Source organism: Loxodonta africana, chromosome 19 (assembly GCF_030014295.1).
Source record: "Loxodonta africana isolate mLoxAfr1 chromosome 19, mLoxAfr1.hap2, whole genome shotgun sequence".
In the NCBI taxonomy this organism is placed as follows: domain Eukaryota; kingdom Metazoa; phylum Chordata; class Mammalia; order Proboscidea; family Elephantidae; genus Loxodonta; species Loxodonta africana.
Genome location: NC_087360.1, coordinates 51,171,099 through 51,192,143, shown reverse-complemented (window position 1 = coordinate 51,192,143; position 21,045 = coordinate 51,171,099). Strand labels below are relative to the sequence as shown.

The window sequence follows — 21,045 nt, the reverse complement described above, 5'->3', positions numbered from 1 at the left end:
AAAAGTGAAGACATGGCTGTTTGAAAGAAATATGGGGGAAAAATACTATAAAAGCTGCCATAAAGCAAATGTTAGCTGTTTTGTATTGTTTTTAAATCCATAATGTCTCTTGGTCACCAAAAAAACTTTCTCAGTTCTTTTGTGTGTCCTTTTTTTGCGGTAGAAGCAAATGAACAGCAATTGTACCCTGGTGAGATGATTTACTCATCTGGCTGCTCGCTTTATTCATTCCATACCTACTGAGTACCCTTTCAGAGCCAGGCACAGTACTAGACACTGGGATGTAAAAATAAGAACTCATGGTCTCTGTCCCCAAAACATGCTCCTTATAATTAGACCTTGAACTTGTGTGGCAGGACTGACTCCCTTTGAAGAATTGCCTGTCTTGGTATTTACTTTCACATGGGCTAAAAGAAACAATCTGGATTTTGGTGTGCTCAAGCTGCCATCTTCTTGAAGGCCTGGAGCCTGCTGGGGCAGGGGAGGGGAGGGGCTGTCATTCTGGCTTTCTTTGTAGGCCACCCTTGAAATGGTTTCTTTTGCTGAAGGAGGCAGTGGTCCTCAGTTGTATCACTCCCCATCCTCTTTTGCACTCATGTGGTTGTTCGTCATTCTGGAAGCTCAAGTTGGCTAATAGAAGGTGCCTCCAAAAATATCCCCCACCCTACTGGTAATCCCAGACAGTTAAGAAGGGCCATTGTCTGGTCACTAAGAGGTGCTGTGGCTTCACATTCATGCCTTCTCTCTGACGAGAAAACAAAAAATGTTGAAATAGGGAGAAATCCCAGCAGCAGCTTGGTTGAAGCAAGAGTTGCATAACAGGTTTAGGAAATGACTGGCTATTATAGACTAGGTTGAGGAACTGCAGCTTTGTGTAACTGAGAGGACTTCCTCTGGGACCACCAGGCCTCTGGATCCACTGGACACATCTAGCTGGAGAGACTGAGAAAGCTCTCGTACCCTAAACTCTGGCTGGCCTCATGGCCTGTGGTGCCTGATGCTGACGAAAGCCCCTGACCTGCCCTATTGTGGTACCAGCAGCCTTTGTCCCTTGCCACAGTCATCAAGTGAACACTTAAGATGCTGCTTTAATTGGGGCCTGGGGAGGGGTGTGTCTCAGACTTAGGCTAGTGTCGAGGCTCATGGGAGAGACATTAACCAGGGGTCTTGGCCCATGCATTTGAGCCCTGGTCTTGCCATTCTTCCCATTAACTAACTTTGAAACCTTGCGTAAGTCATTTTTCTGAGCTAGTGTCTCCTCATGGAACTACATTAATATCATCTGCTTTACCTACTTGACAGGGGTATTGAGAAGCCTAGCTGGGATCCCCCTTGTAAATGACCTTTATGTAAACTTTAATATGCTAAGCTAATGACTGATTGTATCAGAGGCAGTATGCTTAATGATTAAGAGAAGAGTGGTCAGGTTAACAGCACAAGCTCTGATCAAGTTACTTAAGCCTCTTTGTGCCTTATTTTTCTCATCTGTAAGATGGAGATCACGGAAATACCCACCTCAGAGTGTTGTTATGAGAACTCAGATGATAGAGTGTTAAGAATAGTGCTGGGCACGTGGTAAGTGCTCAGTTAACATTAGCTCTTGTTATTGTTTCTAAAGGTATTAAGTCCCTGGTTATGCTTGTATATTGCTTTTGTAATTGTATATTGCAAAATTTTGTTATTATCCCCAACTTCTATTATGTCACTCGATTTTCTTAGCTCTTCTTTGAAGACGGGAAAGGCATGTGCTGTTTCTCATTTAAGAGATTAGAAAACTGAGCTTCAGATAAATAATGTGCCCTAGAACTTGGGTCTTTCCTCTCAGCTCCTGTTTCTGCTATACCAGAGCTAAAATGGAAGAAGTGAGGAAGGGGATCAGGTGGGAGCAAGCAAGTGGGAAGCTAGGGCACAGGCTCAGATGTTAATGACGGTGGAACCCTTGAGCTGCCTTCTGAGAGATGAGAGAGAAAGGACTGGGATTGATGATGGGGCCCCACCTGCATTCCTGGAAGGGAGGAACTAGATTCAAAGCAAAGTATGGCTCAGAGTGCAGGGCTCTAATGTATATGTAGGAGTTCCTTGGTGTCACATACTCCAGTAAGGAGGGCAAGGGTATGGTGACAGATGGTTCTTGCTGTGGGTTATTTGACTCTGACTGGCTCTTCTCTCTGGAGCAAATTACAGCTGCCGTGGCACCTTCTCATTTCAGCAGGGAGTTGAAGTTGGACTCTATGGTGATTAGAATTTGGACTGGTCTGAGAATTCCTTTCCAGGTCACAGTATAAAAATGACTTATTGGAAAGAGCACTGCCTCATAGTTCCTTGGCCCCTTAGGGCTGCAGTTTTCTCATTTTAAATGTGGAATAGTAGCAACACCTACCCTGTCTGCAGGCATATTGCATCTAGTAAGAGAATATAGCCAGGTTTGCAGTGAACACAGTTTAAAAAGTGTAAAGCTCTGTGTGGGTGCTAGGTGATTGTATTTATTATCAGACTGGGATCCTGTTAAAGGGGTAAGGTGAGCACATGGGAATGGAAAATACAGGCTCCCATTCCAGCTCTACTGGAGGATTCTGTGCGTGGCCTCGGGCACTTCACCTCTCTCCTTACACACAGTGTCTCCCATCTGTTGGGTAAAAGCAGTGGTGGCTGTCTGCTGCTGGCCCATTAGCTAAATAATGAGGAAGAGCCATTGTACTCAGAGTGTTCTCTGAAATATATTTTAAATTGATAATGTAGGATCAATGATGCTGATAACTGCATCCAGCAGCACACGGCAGGCTTGGGTAGTATGAGACCCCCTTCGGGGAGTACAACAGTGTGCCCAGGGCTGTTACGACCTGTGAAGATCTCTGTGGGATTTTATTTTATATGCTTACTTTAAGGAGTCTGTCCCTTTGAGTGCCAGGCAGATGAGCCTGAGGATGTTGGGGCTGGGATTTTCCCAGGCCCAGGGTGGTGACTGGTGGTCCTGAAGTGCATCTATGTATTGGGTTTTCCCCCTAGGCTTCCTGTCTGTTTTCCTTGTTTGCTGACGTAGAAAGTAAGAGGAGAAGGATGGGGAGGACACAGATGCCATTGTGTCTGGGTCCCTGCTCCCTCTGTCCTCATGGTGCCAAGTGGATGGTTTTGCCAGCTCTTTGCCTTGTCCCCGCCTGGCTTGAGGAACGGAAGGTGGCGGGTGGGCGCCTGCAGCATGCAGGAAGCTTGCCAGCTGGGTGTGCTGGGAAACGGAACACACCGGGCAGAGCCCCGCACCACCTTCTCGGCACTGCCTCTGACTCACAGCTGCCCTCGTGTCGAGGTGCCGCTGCCACTCTCCTGCCTCCTCTGCCTGGCCATGGAAGAGGATTGTGGGTGTCCCAGGGCTGGCGGAAGCCTTCATTAAAGGAGCTGGGTAGCCAGCAGGGTTTTAGATCCAAGAAGTTAGACTGGAGAGACAGGGAAGCCTTTTGAAAGGAGAGAAGATTCTAGTGTATATATACATACATATAAAGGTGGAAGGAGTGAAATCCAGGGTGTGTCTGTAACTGAAGAACCAAGAAAGCTGCTCTCCTTAGTTACTGTCTGAATGGCTTGTTTGCTAAACGTTGGCTTGCATTAGCCTGAGTCAGTACTGTCTCTGCCTAGGAAAAGTTGAAGGGCATTTACAAAAATGTGACTTCGTTCCCTGGACTTCATTGAATGACCAAATTAATTAAGGAGTTGGAGCATAATTGGGTACAACCTCCCGATCTCGGTGACAGGGGACAGGAAGCTCAACGCATCCAAGGTCTCTCCTTCCATAGGTTCAGGTCTAGCAGGGAGGACAGAGAACAAGTGAATCATTCCTCTCAAGGGTGATGAATGTTGTTGCGGAGGGGAAGTGTAGCTCCTCAGGGAACCCAAATTGTCTAAGGGTCAGGAAACCCCCGTGAGGCAGTAATATTTAAGAAACTAATATCTAGACCTGAAGGAGATACAGAAGTTGGAACAAAACTGTACAAGTCTTTCTGTCCCTGGAAAAGACATGGCTCGGCCCAGAGGTACCTGGCCTTCATCAAGGTGCCTACACGCTACTAACACTCTGATTGTGCGGCTCTGCTCTGAGCCATCTGACTGCAAAGTCAGCGGGGGAAGTTTTTGCAGTTTGGATCATCAGCCTCCTGGGCTGAATCTGCAGCTGCTGCTCTTCTCCCTGTTCTAAAAGTTTAATTCCCTGCTCTGCCACAGCCACCGCCACCACCACCACCGAATGACTGCCTCCGGAGGTTGCCTCTGGCAACTGCCCCATGGCTTCGAGGGAAGCCCAGCCTCCTCCCTGGGTGGGAACTTGCATGGCAGAGCCTAGAGGACTAGAGGAAGACCATGACAAAAGGAGGAAGGGAGGAAAGTTGTAATATCAAAGGCTTTTCTATGTGTAATTGGTTTATAATAATGGGTGGCTTTAGTGGCAAGTGTCAGCTGGAGCAGAGGCCAGGTATGTAGCTAAAAATTAAATCTGGTTATGTGATGTGAAGTTTTAGGGTTTGCCCAAGTGACCTTTATGGGCCCCTGTGACCAGGTCATAATTTGTAGGATAAAGAAGGCCTTGACGAACTGTAGGATGGTGGTAAATGTAGGTAACAACTGTGCCGGGATTTCTTGACACTCAGGAGTAGTCTGAATTCATGTATTATTTTTTGTCACTCTACAAGGTCATTATATAGCTGAAGTCTTTTTTTTTTTTTTCCTGTTCTCTCTCTTTCCTTTAAGTGTTTCTTTCTCAAAGTTGGAGGTTCCTAGAAAATACAGAGGGTTCAGTCAGCAGCTTGTCCATTTGCCTCTAAGCTGGTCAAGACTCAGCCCTTGAGGCTTTTTCTTCAAGTGTTTATATTAGTCTAAGGGTTAGACAGAAGTACCTGGATCTCGCAGCTTCTGGAACTGAGTCCTGTTTCTCCCAGAAGCCAGTGCTGTGACACAGGCACAAACCCACTGACCCCAGTGCCACCCCTCTCCTTCTGTATCCATGGAGTCCCCTGGCTAAGGAGGTCTTTGTTATAAAACCTGTTTGCTGGGTGTCTTGAAGGAAGCGGTGTGTTGGCCTTTTTCATTGTCGTTAGACAATGCTGAGCTATTTAACTCAGAAGAAGTGGTCAGTATAGAATCAAAGACTTGATCTGGAAGAAGTTGAGGCGTAGAAAATACCTGGGTAGAGAAATGTTGTCAGTGACGGGTCAAGAACCTACAGTGTGTGAGAGACTGAAGATCTCTCTTTGAGTGTAATTGTGTTTAAAAACATTTTTTCCTTTTCCTTGAATCTTGGCCTCTCAGGCGGTAACTGGACTAATGTAAATGTATTTAGGCAGGCCAGAAAGAGTGAAGTGTTAAATCAGCTTTGAAAATTAATGCAGATTTATATTTAGCCCTGAGAACTTTAAGAATACCAGCTTCAGAAATAACTTTTAATTGTAAAAACTGTAATAGGAATGGGGAAAATACAAGTTAAAATGTAGCTACTTCTTGGCTTCCAAAAAACCTTTCAAGGTTGGGAAGGAGGTAGAGGAGTTGAAACTGAAATTTGTCATTTTGGGGTAGTATTTTTTTTTATTGGTAGAAATGTAGGTGGCAGCAGATTCCATTGATCCTTGGAGTTGGCTCTGCTCCCTCCATAGGCTTCTGAGAGTATGCCCACTGGGTGACGCCCCGCCTGACTTTGGGTGAGCATTCGTGCTACAAACTTTCCTTGTGTAGCTCTTCCAAGGGTCTTTTGTGTTTTCTGATAATCACAAGAAAGTTTCTGAAGTTCTCTTTCAAACCAAAAGCTACTACAATGCTGGAAATTTTTTTTTAACAAAAGATATTTTAGATTTAAAAACAGATTTCTGATCTTTTACTTTGAGCAACCAGGGTATAAGCGACCGGGAGTCTTTGCAAACCCCAGAATCCGCCGCTCCTAGTGTCACCTGAGTATGGGGGGCAGGGAATGAAAGGGCAGGAAATGAAATGAGGAAAACCAAAACAAACACCGATTCTTTCTGTATAAACATACACGTAATATTTCTATTGACGTTTTTGGATGAATTATAATTAGCTTCAGATGACCAGAAGTCCACTAACTGAGTGAACACTTAACTTCTCTGAGTCTCAGTTTCTTCACCTGTAAACTAGCAAGTTTGAACCAAAGCCAGATGGTTTCTTAGGAATTTCCAGTTCTGAAATTTTTATTCCTTATTCCCATGGGGCGGTATAACTTGTGGCCTCCCTCTTTGGACTCTGAATGTGAAGAATAGACTGGTAAGCACTCCTCTTTGAAGAGGGAGCTGAGAAGACCCCTGCAGTGGAATTCTGCAAGGAGGCAGAGAAGTAGGGACAGCAACCAGCTGTGAATACCATTTTCAGCACCCTGACTTGCCCCTGTATCCCAAAATGTCTGCCTGGAAATTATAGCTATTTAATCTCTCCTTCATTCAGGTGATTCCAGAAAATGCTGAATGGCCGTAGTCCTGCTTTGAAATCAAGGGGAGAAGTGTAGCAGATGCTTCTGGGAGGCCCTGTTTATAGCTTTCTGACTCCCTCCTGCTGGAGACCTTTCACAAGTTCAGTACCAGGAAGGAAGCTGAGTCATTGAGGGGTCAGCTGGTATGGTCAAGGTTGCCCAGTGTTGCCAGCAGCACAGATGAGCTTAGCCCAGACAGCCTGAGCATTTTGAGAGAGAGGGGGCAGGAGTGACAGAGAGTGGGGGGACCATTCCTCACTTTAGGAGGCTGGCTGCACCATCTCACCTCACGGTGACGGGAGTGTCATCACTCCCGATGACTCGTGCGCCCTTTAGATTTTACAGTGACATTCTCCTATTTCATTTGCTTCCTTTCTTTCTTCTCTTCCTTCTTCTCTGTTCCAAAGCCAAGGCAAGAGATCAAAAACCAAGCAGACTGAAAAGCAATTCTATGAGAAGAGGCCGCTCTGTGGTGTGATGTGGGGTATGTCTGGGTAACTTACCCTGGTCTTAGGTACCCTTTTAACAGGCTTGGTGAACCTACTTTTTCCAGGCACTAGGAGACCAGTCCTGCCCTCTACCCTCCCAGAGCTGTCACACTGTGGGGAGGACAGATAGGCATATATATGACCACAGCCCACTGATAGACACACACTTGTTATCAAGGGGACACATGAAGAGGTGTCTCTCACTGCCTGGAGGGTCAAAGGGCAAGGGTCTTGAGGACCTAGGATAATCCAAGCCATACCTCAAGAGTGGCATTTTGCAGATGGAGGAATGAGGGAAGGGCATTCTAAAGAGAGAGAGAGAGAGCAAGTAGGAAATTGTGCAGAGGGCCAATTCATGGCATGATAGGAATTTCCAAAAGTAGGGACAGGGAGGGTATGGTCTCCCGGAAGCCCTTGCCAATGGACTTTGGACTTGATTCTGTAGATCAGTATTCTTTGAAAGACTCTCTAGGGGTAGGGCACCCAATCTTCATTCAACAGCCTGCCCTGATATTCTTTGAAGGCATTGCTGCAGGTATCTGGGGTACCACTGAAGGTTTTTAAGTGGAGGAGTGTTGTGATCAGATAGACCTGTGGTAACCCCAGCAACTGACAGCAGAGAGGATGGATTAGAGGGGGATCTGTCAGAGGCAGGACAATCCTCCAGGAGGCTACTGCAGTCCCCAAACAACAGATGGTGAGGGCCTGAATTAGGGCAGTGGAAGTGGGAATTGAGCCCATGTTTTTATTTGAGGATATGTCACTGTCAGGAATATACGGGATACATGATCTGCGGGCTCTCTGGCCAGGGACCTAGAGGTTACGAGCCAAAGGTGCAGCCCCTTACTGGGACCAGAGACCATTTCCATTCAGATAGGCTGGGACTTCCATTAGGTGCGAAGCAGATGTAGTCCTGTGGACACTGCACCTTCTGACTTTAGGATTGCTGAAGGGCATGTGTCTGTAAAGAGAGCCATGTGAGAGCCCGATGCTGTCCATCTAATTGGGAGCCTGTCATGCGTCTCCGTATAAAGGTTGCATTCACAGGAGCGGATGAGCATATTGAAGTTTAGTTTTCATTATCTTAATTTCTCCATTGTGTTCTGGAAGTTCTAAATGGAAGCAGAATAAAAGAAGGCAGAGAAGAGAGAAAACCATGGCAAGAAGAAGTGAAGACTTTTTCCTGCCGTTCACCTGTGTGTGTGTCTGTGTGTATGTTTGTATGTATATGGTGGCGGTGATGACAGGGGTGGCACTTTTGTGCTTAGATCCCTATTCCTGAACTTTTTCTCTCTGATGACATTCTTTTTTTAAGTTACTGTTTCTAGAATAAAGACTTAGAAGCACCAGAATATAGTACTGGTATGCTCAGGCTGAAGGGGACATGGTAAAATGGCAGGTATATGTGATTCATTTTTGGTGTTTTCGTGGATCCCTTCATCACTGGGTTACTGCTTTATGAAAGGGAGCGTGGAGGTTACAAATGTGAGACTCAGTCCCTGCCACAAGAGTTTAAAGTATAGTTGGCAAGCACCTGCAAGTGAAATTGTAGTGTAACATGTACAATATAAGAGTACAAGAGAGGTAAAAATAAAGGGCTATGAGGATTCAAAGTAGGGAGAAGTCACTTCTCTCATTGCTTCTTTTCGTGCTTCCTTGTTAGATCCTCTTCCTTTGCCTAATCTCGCACCATTAGAAGTTACCCAGAGCTCGGTCCCACACCCTCTTCCCGTTTCACTTTACACTCTTAACTGGGATAATGGCATCCTAACGGTCATCTGCTGATGATTTTCAAATGTTTATTTCTAGACTAGGACTTTTTCTTTGTTCCAGACCCATGTACCTAATTGCCTACTGGACAGCTCACTGGCATCTCAAATTTAATATATACAAAGGTGAAATCCTTCCTTGCCCATCCCCTCATCTCAAATCTGCCCTTCTTTTTTGTGGTCTTTCCCCATCTTAATGAAGGGAACCTCCATCTAGCTAGTTGTTCAAGCCAGAAACCTAGTAATCACCCCTGATTTTTTCTCTCCATTGCCCCTCCCAGCCCATCTTTCACCAAGTCCTATTGATGCTCCCTCCCTAACATGTCAGATCTCTGCCTTCTCTTCATCTCCCCTGCCAGCAGCCTTGCTCCAGGTCACAAACTTCCTCATATTTACCTGTTCTTCCCTTGGCCCCCGACAGTTTTTCTGTGTAACAGCCCAAGTGTTCTTTTTAAAAAGTAAATTGGATCGTGTCACTTTGCTACTTCAGACTCCATAGTGGCTTCCATAGCATGAAGGGTAAAATCTACCCTCCTTGTGCTGTGGTTTTCAGGACTTAGCATGGGTTCTATGTCCTCATGCCTCATCCCAGGCTCATCTCCTGCTACTCCCAGGCTTCCAGGCTCCTCAGGGCCTGTGTTCTCATCCTACCTGCTGCTTCCTGTGCCCCAGAGTCCCTTTCTCCCATGCTTCACCTACCCAACGCCACCCAACCTCTTCAGATCGTTGCCTAGAAGTCACTTCCAGGATGCCTCCCCATACCTAAATTAGGTCCTCCGTATTTGTTCATAGTACCTTCTACCTTTGCTTCATGACTGTGGTTGTTGTTCAGTGCTGTCGAGTCAATTTGCAACTCCTCGTGACCCCATGTGATAGGGCAGAACTGCCCCATAGGGTTTTCTTGGCTGTAATCTTTATGGAAGCAGATCACCAGGTCTTTCCTCTGCAGAGCTGCTGTGCGGGTTCAGACCAGCAACCTTTCAGTTAGCAGCCAAGTGCTTAACTGTTGCACCATGAGGAATCCTTTCATGACTTTTCGAGTTTGTAATTTTTTATTTGTGTGATTTGTGTGTGTGTGTGTGTGTGTGTTTAGTGTTCTTCTCCACTACTAGCCTGTAAGCTCCTTCAAGGCAAGGACTGTGTTTTGTTCATCATTAATCCCCGGTACTCCTAGCATCACACTGGCATTTATTTAGTAGGTGCTCGATACTTTTTTTTTAAGAATGACCATGTCATTTTGCTAACTGAGACTGTTGTAGTCTGGGGACTCAGGATCATCCCCAGTACCAGCCTTCTCCCACTTCTGGAAATCCTGTGCTTTCTTTCTAGCAAGCTGGCTTTGGTTTAAAATGTACACCTGAGCTCTTTGTTTTCTAGAAGAAGGTTTTAATCAGCATGGTATCTTACCCCAATGATTGAAGGCTCCTCCCATTGCCTTCAGCACTCAATAAAACTTAAAAAATGAACCCCAAAAAACTTATAAAACCATTTTTACATATTGTCTACCTTGTTTTATTTGTAGCACGTAGGCCCCCTGGAGGGTGAAAGTTAAGATGTTTCCTTTGGTGTCTTTCCCCTGAGATCCTTAGAACACCAAGCCTCTTGGTTTTGGTATTTTGTCATTTTTCTTTATTACTGCTTTTTGGTGTGAAAAGTGTGTGAGGATAGTGGGAGAATATCCTCTAGAGCTGTGATCAGGCCCTGCCTGCGTGTAAATCATCTAGTATTATGGAGATAATTTGACAGTAGTGTTTGGGGAAGACCTGACTTTGGCTTCAGAAACATCTGGGGAACTCACCCTGGACACCTAGTCAGACCTCTAGCATTCCCTGTACGCTGGAGAAGGGTTTTCATAGGGGTTTATGTCCTAGACTCTTAGCCTATGGGGTAGGCCCAGAAAATGCTGTGAGGGGCCTCTGCTCTCCTCGAGTGCATCGCGCATCACGCCACGGGACACAGATCATCAGGAAGCGCATAGCAGCGCAGGGCTGGGAGTGAGTGCGGACCTTTCATTGCCTGCTTTGTATGGTGAAATTTGTATGGGTGAGATCTAGTTCATCCCTGAGCCTATGTCAGTCATTTATTGAATAGGCACAGCACTAGGCGCCGAGATCATAAACGTGAATGATGCTGTCCCTTCACGTTTCTCTCAGACTTTAATGGGAGACAGACATGCAGGCACATCACCTGATATAATTATATGTAGAGGAGTGAATGAGAGAAGGCTGGTGACAGGGCTGTTTCTAAACATCTTTTTTCCCATGGATAGTAGGCTAATGGTAGGGTTTGTGAAGGGTGTGGAAAGTGAGCATTGTGGAAGCTGGCAGGACCAGTCCTGACTTGAGAGAAGTGCACAGGCTTTTTAGGCGCCTGGCTCCCTGGGCCCCATTCAGCATGGACACCAGGAGAGCTGTGACCATAGTACTCTGTGGTGCCGTCCCAGCTGCCCTGGCTTTGGTGGCAGGGACAGTGTCTTGGAATCTTTGGCATTGTCACTAATGTTTGGCAGCGTTTTCATCAGCTACCTCCATGTCCGAGCAGTTGGGTTGCTGATTCCAGGGATAAGATCTTTTGGGGTAGCACAGGCCAGCATGTACAGGAAAGGGAGGCGCTGCATAATTGGGGCAGCGTCCAGCATGTGGGGAAGAATGAGGGCTCTAGCTCTGTGTCTAGAGCGTTTCGCCTTCTGTTAAACCTTTGCTTCCGTTGAGGAGCCCCTGGACTGACCTTCTGGGTGCTTCCTTACAAGGCGAGCTCTGGGGCCCAAGATTATTGCTGTGTCCAGGGAATTCTGTGCATTTGAGACCACTGGCTGCCTTTACCAAAAACAAACAAAAGCCCTACTATTCCAGGTGTTATGGGAAACCCCAAGGAACTATTGTCTGAATTCCTTGGCTGTGCTGACATTTCAGACTATGAAATGTTGTGTGGAATGAGCCATTGATTAGATTTAGAAATCTTGTTATTTTTTATTTTTTAATTTTAATACAGGTGTGTTTCTGCTTCAAGTAGTTCTGATGTAGAATAATGTAGATCTACCTTCCACTCAAAGTAAAACACACACATTTGTTTTTCAAAGGATTCTTTATAGGTTTCATAGATCTAGAACATTAAAGGCTGAACAGGATCTCGTTGGTGGTGGTGTTGTGTGCCATCAGGTTGATTCCGATTCATAGTGACCCTATGGGGCAGAGTAGAACTGCCCCTAGGCTGTAATCTTCACAGGAGCAGATCACCAGGTCTTTTCTTCCAAGGAACCACTGGTGGCTCGAACTGCCAACCTTTCAGTCAGCAGCTCATTGCTTAACTTGTTCGCCACCAGGGCTCCATAGGATCTCCTTAGAGATAGTCCATTAAGTCCAGTTATTCATTCAACAGATGTTTACAGTTGTGATAGATAGGCGAACAAAGGAGAAGAAATCTCTTTCCTTATAGGGCTTCCATGCTGGTGGAAATTCCATGCTTCCTAGAGGTGAAGTGAGTGCTCGGAGTTCCTCTGTCAGGTGGTGGCAGAGCTGGTCTAGAATTTAGATCTTCTGACTTTTGGAACAGGGCTCTCTCTGTTTTATCATGTGCACATTTAGGTGCACATATTCGAGGATTCCCCCATTTGGTAAAGTAAGACATACTCAGGTAAACATCTCTATTTTTCAGTGCCATGTGGATTTATCTGAGAGACCTAAGAGCCTGCTCACACCCACAGGCTGTGAAGGGCCAAGTTCCCCAGGGCTGCTGGGCAGCATGGTAGAGGGGTGCAGAACCCACGAAGGACTCCCCCCTGCCCAATTCTGTAGCTGTTGCCCCTGGGGCTGTTTTCTTGTCAGTTCAGAGAGTAGCAAGCCCTTGAGCAGTGGTGAGGGCCTTTTCCACAGTGGTTGGCCATGCAAGACCACACTGCAGTGGGAGCCAGTCAGCAGTGTCAGGGAATCTTGGGTGGTACTTAGGTTCCCTGCCCAGCCCTAGCCACGGACTTTTAGCACTGGCTAAAGTTCTCCAGGAAGGAGCAGTGGTGGCATAGCCGTTAAGCGTTCAGCTGCTAACCAAAAGGTTGGCGTTTTGAACCTGCTAGCTGTTCTGCAGGAAAAAGATGTGGCAGTCTATTTCTTTAAAGATTTCAGCCTTGGAAACCCTTTGGGGCAGCACTATTCTGTCTTAAGAGTCTCTATGAGTCAGAGTTGACTCCACAGCAGTGGGTTTTTTTTTTTTTTTAAGCTCTCTGAACAACCCAGGTGGCAGAGTGGTTTAGAGCTCGGCTGCTAACCAAAAAGTCAGCAGGTTGAATCCACCAGCTGCTCCTTGGAAACCCTATGGGGCAATACTGCTCTGTCCTGTAGGGTCACTATGAGCTGAAATCAACTCGATGGCAACTGGTTTGGTTTTGGTTTTTTGCCAAACAACACTGGGCCCTGAGCACATTAGCCAGGCCAGGTGAGTGAGCTTCCTGCAGCACCTTCATCTTGGACCCTTTGTGCCTATGTAAACTAACACTGGTGATTTTTTTTCCTACGTCTCTAGCTATCCAAATTTCCTTTGTTACATAATGAGGATTAATTTAAGCAGGCTGGTCCATTCAGTCAGAAATGATGAGTAAAGAAAGGTGAGTGTATGGGGGTGAGAGGGACAGGCACCCTTATGAGGCCACTGTGGGCAAGTCCCTTTCCTTTTCTGGGCCCTTTCTGAGGGAAAGCAAAGCTGAATGGTTGTTCAGATGTCTTCTACTGTCAGTGTACAGTAATTATGGGTGGGCTTGCTTCTAACCAGAGTTCTTGGGTAGTGCAAACAGTTAAACGCTCAGCTGCTAACCAAAATCTTGGCAGCTTGAACCCACTGAGAGGTGCCTTGGAAGAGAGACCTGGAGATCTGCTTCTGAAAGGTCAGAGCCTTGAAAACCCTATGGAGCTCAGTTCTATACTGACATACATGGGGTTGTCATGAGTCAGAACTGACGACAACAGGTTTGCTTTTGGTTTGATTTTCTTCCTCCTACGGAACGAGAATTGTATAAAGGAATTAGAGTAAAAATAACATCTTCCTAGGAATTTGCTGTTCACCCGAAACAGCAAGGCAGCTGTATGCTAGACACCATGCAAAGGGTTTTTCGTCCATTATTTCTTTTAATCGTCACAGAAACCTGAAGATGTAGGCACTGTTTTGTAGGCACTGTTTTGTAGGCACATTTACAGATTAGGAAACAGGCTCAGAGAGATTAAGTAACTTGCTGAGGGTGACACAGGGAGGAAGTGGCAGAGCTGGGACTTAGACACAGGTGGGGCTCAGAGCCTGGACAGCTGACCACTGCATTGTTTAGCTGGCCTGCGTGGGTCTGGAGTCCAGCGGGAACTGGGAGGGCATCTTTGTCACGCAATCTTAACTAATCAGAGGTGGTCAGAGTAGGGCTTCATTCCTTCCCCTTCTTTGTGAGGATGTGGGAACTGTGGCTTGGTGTCCAGATGCCCCCAGTTGGTAACTTTTTTATGGGACCTAGAGATCCATTGTGTGGTTTATGATCTGTCCTGTTCTAGAGTCTAATGTGATTAATTTCAAACTCTTTAATGAGAAAGGGTTTTTATGCAAAACATTGTGCTAAACAGCCATTTGTCTGCATGCAGGGGGAAACACCCACACCTTAGGCAAGATTAAGCTGGTTTTGGTGGGTGTTTGTAATGAGATTTTAACCCATTTATATTTACATAGGTGGTGGTCCTCCCCCTTCCGGGCAGTGAACATATTGGAGCCTCTCTTAAAAATAATTATAATAATAAACATTTATTGAACATCTACTGCACTGTACTAGGTGATGGATGTACCTAAGTTTTCTCATTTTTTCACCTGAGGAAGCATGTGGTTTAAGGGTTTTTATACCTAGTAAAGTTCAGAAAAGTTAATAACTTCACCAAGTTCATACAACTAAAAACTAGAACAGAATTTTGATTGTGAGACCTTTGAGGACGGGGCTGTCCCTGCCTGCTTAGTTCTTAATGATGTCTGGCATAGAGTAGAGGCTCAGTATGTAATTGTTCAGTGAACGAATGAACTTCAGACTCCATTCTCTCAGTCTTGCCCTGCCATCCTGGGCCGTGTTGAGAAGGGATGCTTGCCTTACACACGAGGTCTCCCTTTTGATCCCCTCCTCCAGTCCCCTTGGCCCCCACATCCCACCTCCATTCCTGTTGCATTTAGACCTCTTACTAGTCTAGTTTCTCCAATTAGAACATAAGTACCTTATGGGCAGAGGCTGCCTCTGAGCATTGGGTGGGTGGTTGACTAGGTTTCTGTGATTGGAGTTTTCGGCAAATTATGGGCAAAGGCTGGGTGGACTAGGATCTGGGAGTCAGGTGGGCAGGGCCAAGTCTCATCCATGCTGGGAGCTCAGGCCAGCCAGGACTATGTCCCCATTTGCAGAATGAAGTGGGGCGAGGGTAGATGGGTGTTAGAACTCAGTAATCAAAAAAAACTCATAGGGAGCCCCAACATACCAAAGAGATGATGGCAGACCTGTTGTGGCTGAAGTGGGGAGCAGAGACCAGGGCCCGTCTTCTGTCCCACGCACAGTAGGTATTCTGGTGTTTTATGGTGAGTCGATGTGTTTCGAGGGGGCTTTGTTGTGGACTCAATTAAATTTATTCTTCGATGTGATGTTATGATGCTTCCTTCAGGAGTTTACCTACACACCAGGAAAATAAAAAGCTTTCGAGGATGAGGTGTTTCTGCAGTTCTGCATGTGGCATCTTGTCCCTACTTGTAAGTGGGATGTTTATAAGCCGATGATATAGACAAGGGCTGGCCGAGTTAGTGGTAGGACCTAGTTAGTCCACGCCACAGCAGTGAATTAAATTCTTCCTTGAAAGCAGTCTGGCCTTCGGAATATTTCAGTCTTAGCCTTTGACTAGTGATGGGAACGCTAGGTTTTCATCTATCGAGATAACCCTCCTGCCCGCAACATTTGCCAGACAAATGGTTTGAACTCTTTTCCAGGAGAGAGAATGGGTTTGTATCACACCAGTCAGTATTATCCAGTTCTGCTTAGAACCAGTGGTCACACTAATTGCCAAGATTGTGGGACAGAGTGAAGTCCCATGACCTTCATGGGACTGGGATCATGACTGCCTGTAAGTATAAACCAGTTACCATTGAGTTGACTCTGACTCATGGCGACCCGTGTGTATGTCAGAGTGGAACTGTTCCATAGGGTTTTCAGTGGCTGCATTTTCAGAAGTAGATCAGCAGGCCTTTCTTCTGAGGTGCTTCTGGGCAGACTCAAACCACCAACCTTTTGGATAGCAGCTGAGCATGTTAACTGTTTGCAATACCACGAACTCCGCTTGTAAGTATACTGCTCAGTAAACCACCTCAGGAGCCATATGGACATTAACCAGTGAGGATTTGGGTGACTTTGACATAGTCAGGGCTGTTTCCCCTTGAAAAAAGGTCAGGCACATAGGAGGATGGTATACATGTAATTTAGCATGGTCATAAGACAGTATCAGAGACAGAAGGAAGTTAGAGATCACCTATGATCTCTTAGAGTCCACCCCTTAGCCTAGTGGTTAAGAGCATGACTTTGGAGCCAGACTGCCTGGCTTCCAAACTTATTTCTGTACTTCATATCTTTGTGACCTTGGGGCAAGTTACTTATTGCCTCAGTTTCCTCATTTGCAATATGAGCATAGCTAGCTGCTAATATTACTCTTGTTTTCATTATAATTGCTTTATAAATAAGGACATTGGGCCTCAGAAGCAAATTGGTTTACCTAAGGCTATACAGTCAGTTCAAGCAGATGTGGGATCAGAACCTAGGACCCCCAGCCCCTGCTGCTCTTATTAGAGCAGGGCAACATGGGTCGGGGTGTCTGGTGGTTCAGGCTTTACCTCCAGCCCGGTGCGCTCCCATCCCTCTCCTCCCAGCAAGGTCACCAGTCCCACCCATGAAATCCCAGCCCTGTTACCTGGAATCTTGGGAATTTGCCCCACCTGTGGGGCAGAGATAATCCTTTGGGCGGGCCACAAACTGGATGTTGTGAGTGCCTCCCTGGTGCATTGGGCCTGAGCCAGGGACAGATTGTTTCTTCCCTCCTTCCTTCTACTGTAGGACTCACTAGAGGAGGAGAGGGGGACCAGGTCTGGCTGCTGGGGTCAAGGAATGTGAGAATGGCATCACTTGAGCCTCATGCAAGGCCATGAGCTGCTGCCTGTGGTAGGGAGGAAGATCTAAGTAGTGTGTGACGATGCAATGGTGGCCTTGCAGGTGGTGGCATCTTCGGAGAGAGCGGCCAGCCTGTAACATAAGCCAGCAGGGTGGGCTTCTCTTCCGTAAGCCCGTTCCCTTCTCCCACCTGCAGGAGATTTCCACCTGTCTTGCTTACTGTGTGGCTCTTCGTAGCTCCTGTCATATTGCTGTCCTGTGCAACAGGTAACCATGATTATTAAGTAAATTCTAATTTCCTTGGCAAGGTATTCAGGGCCTCCCATAGTCTAGTCCCAACCTGCCTTTCTTCCAGCAAACATCTATCGATCATCTAACGTACCAGCCATTACCCTAAGTCCTGGGCCACCTCTCCAACTGTATCTTACCATTGTATTACTCTGCACACATACCCTCCAGCCACAATGTCCTTGTTTCCCAGATACACCTGCACATTCACATTCCCTCAGCCAGGGTTGTTCTCTTCCTCTCCCTGCTCTGTTTGCTTTTTTTTAAAAAAACTGAAGTAACATATGCATGTAGCTAAAAAATCAAATAGCGTAAAAGAGATTGTAGTAACAGCTCCATTTCATACTGATTGAAGACCGTTCCTCTTTCTTGATGCAGTTTAAATGTCCCCACTTTCGAGCATCCTTTCCCCATTGGATGTTATCTAGAATCTGAATCTACGCTCTTGGTATTCCCTGCTGTGGCGTATTCCAAGGAGAAGCGATGTTTGCTGCTGTGGCTTCCTGTCTGAGAGGCTGAGAAACCTGGCTGTGGTTTTCTTAATGGAATTTGTATTTTGTACTGAAATGTGGGATGGAAGCCTTTCATTTGGTTGTTTTTCCCTAGAAACGGCAGTGCTTCTGAGCATGCCGCTGACGGACCCTGAATGTTTCAGAACTGTGTGTCTGGAGAGTCTGAATGGCAGGTGGCATGAACCCTTTGCAGTCCAGGCCTGCACTTTAGAGGCAGCAGGTTCCAGGAAGGTCGGATGGTGACAGGTCTGTTCAGAAGGGTAAATGTGATCTTTCTGGAAAGTGGGGCACCAGGGGACATAATTGTAAAGGCAGAACACCCTTATGGTTCTCACATATATGAACTCATTTCCATTCCCCTACCCCCGTCCCCCCCAAATCAGGGTGGCCTAAAAACAGAAGGAAGCCTGGGGCTTCTTATAGGTAGGTGGGAAAATTGATGCAGACGTAATTTAGCTGGACTCGTGTTTTCATCAGGCCTCATTATTTCTTTGTTCTGTCTTGGTAAGAAGACAAAACTGATTTTCCAGAGAGTGGAACCTTCTGCTTGCTCTGAAGTCGTGAGTCTTAACAGGGGCTTTTCAGAATGAGCTGGGGAGCTTTTTTCAAAATGTGTATGCCTGGAATTCCCCTTGTACCATTCTACCCATATGATTCTCCCTTTTTCAGGAGGGAGGGCAAGGACTACTTTTTTTTTTTTAAACATGGAGATTTTTTATTTTACCTTGAATTTATCCACAAAAAGAAAATGTGATAAAATTTATCAATAATGCATACCAAGGCCTTATCTGAGGTGATTTGTATTTTCAGATTTCTTTTCAACAGCGTGACATCTGAATTTTTCTGTGAAGCGTAGGACATGGATTAAATAAAACGTTTTAAAATTTCTACATTGTTTGAACTTGTCATTTGCATGTTACACTCACCAACAGAGGTATATGAATATAGAATAGATATAGACATACAAGTAGAGATGTAGATATAGCAGGTATAGTATAGGTGGAGTCCTTGCGTGATTCACATGTTTAATGTGCTTGGCTACTAACTGAAAGGTTGGGTGTTCCAGTCCATCCAGAGGTGCTTCAAAAGAAAAGCCTGGCAATCTACAGCAGAAAAATCAGCCATTGAAAACCCTGTGGAGCATAGTTCTGCCCTGACACACATGGGGTCGCCATTAATTAGATTTGGCTCATCAGCAACTTGTTTAACTAAATAGAAGGGGAGAATGTGGGAGACCCATGTAGATTGCACTCATATTGCTGGAACATAAAACCTGTTGTTATTAGGTGGCACTGAGTCGATTTTGACTCATAGCAACCCCATGTGACACAGCTGTAATCTTTTTATTTATTGCCCTGAGATACTCTTGTGTGTGTGTGTGTTTTAGATGAAGGTTTACAGAGCAAATGAGTTTCTCATTAAATAATTAATATGCATATTGTTCTGTGACATTGGTTACCAACCTCACAGTGTGTCAACGCTCTCCCCTTCTTGACCTTGGGTTCCCCATTTCTATTCGTTCAGCTTTCCTCTCCCCTCCTGCATTTTCACCCTTGCCCCTGGGCTGGTGTGCCCATTTAGCCTCATATACATGGTTGAGCTACATGGATTATTGTTTGTTTTCTGGGCCTGTCTAATCTTTGGCTGAAAGGTGAACCTCAGGAGTGACTTTAGTACTGAGTTAAAAGGATGTCTGGGGGCCATACTCTCAGGGTTTCTCCAGTCTATGTCAGACCAGTGATCCCTGTCAGAGCAGTTGGTGGTCATAGCCAGGCACCATCCAATTGTGCTGGATTCAGTCTGGTGGAGGCTGTGGTAGTTGTGGTCCATTAGTCCTTTGGACTAACCTTTCTTTGTTTCCTTGTCTTTGGTTTTCTTCTCAGTGACTACTTTTGAGGAGTCATTTTTCTCTTGCTGGTTCCTGAACTTTACGAGGAACAAGTTTTCCTTTTGATATTTTTTTCAGAGAATATATTCATATATATGTATGTGTGTATATGCGTAATAATATACAAAGAATGTATATGTATATCTGTATATATACATACACACACATATGTTTTCTCTGTATATACACTTTTCATTTTTGCCATTTGGGAGATGTGAAGAGAATGTGCTTTGAAAGTTTGAACATGCGAATAGATTTAGGTGTGCTTCAGAAAGCCATGACTCTCATTGTTCGCCCTTAGAGGATTTTTTGCATTCCTCCATACTTGGTTAATGAGCGTGGTAATGATGCTGGATGGTCACCACATGTCCATTTTTGATGATGATTACATGTGTTTTCAGAGGGCTAGGGTATGATCGTTGAAAGCGCTATGAAGAGTCCATCTTCTGTAAATGAGCAGAGTAAGGGAATGGGCCCTGAGTGAGTAATGCTGGTAGTCTTGAACTAGGAGGCTGAAAGTTTTACTGTGTGTGGTGTTCCTTGATGTGGTTTGGGTTTCTTCATGTGTACTGTGCCTCCTGGGATTCTGGAAGGTGAGATAGGGCTTTCCAAGTCCTAGATGAGGTTGTGGTTTTACTCTGGAAGACAATCCTTTCCACAAAGCCCGGTGCCAAAAAAGCCTCTTCCTCCTGACCTTATGCTGTATTTGTGGCTTAGTATTTCAGTGTGGGAGGACTCTGTTTAGGAACAACCTCCTTTGCCCAATATTCTCTTTTGTGGGTGGTTGTTGATGGGAGCTGGCCTTGGCACTTCTTGGGAGAGTCATTAGCAGATCCCATGTAGTGGGAACACAGCGCTGTGGATGGCTGAGGGGTGGAAGCAGAGAACTCTGCCTGTCAGAGGACTGAAGGGTAAGGCTTTGCTTCCAGGATGAGCAATGGGGCTTGGAAAATAGGGAGGGGGCTGGTGTTTGGCCCTGCAGTTTGGCTTAGGCATTTTACTATGGTTCTATTTAGTGAACTTCAGTGCTACTTGGGAATAATTAGCAAAAAGGTAGAATTAAACTTACAGATTTGATTTCTAATTCTGAAGCACATATTGGGCAGCAGATGCTTATGTTATTTGGCATTTTTCTAGCATTTTTCGGTGCCTAAACCTGAAAGATCTACAGTTCAAACCTACCAGCTGCTCTGCAGGAGAAAGATAACGGCAGTCTGCTTCTATAAATATTTACAGCCTTGAAAACCCTGTGGGCAGTTTTACTCTGTCCTGCAGGGTCGGTATGAGTTGGAATTGATTCAAGGCAAGGGATTTGGCTTAAACCTTATTTTCTTCCTCTCGGAGAAAGTCTAGAACAGAAATTCCTGGCCAACCTTCTGGAGCTCAGACCCTGGCTTCTGGATTGGAATTGTGTCTGTACCTGGTTCCACCTGAACCAGGAGCCCCATGCGGGCACATCCGCCTGTGTCCCCATTGCTGGGGCAGCACCTGACTATAAGC

General features: G+C 45.7%; 1 protein-coding gene across 3 annotated transcripts in view; it reads left to right on the top strand.

The window, feature by feature from the left end:
- The window catches only part of SLC25A37 (solute carrier family 25 member 37), a 128,462-nt gene that overhangs the window by 9,050 nt on the left and 98,367 nt on the right, over window positions 1-21,045 (top strand). The window contains exon 1 of one of the 3 annotated variants that reach the window (XM_064272684.1): window positions 7,038-16,038. The exons of 1 other annotated variant lie outside the window; for it this stretch is intronic. The gene's annotated coding sequence lies outside the window, so the exon portion shown is untranslated. One more of the 3 variants, XM_023551008.2, reaches the window with a different exon arrangement.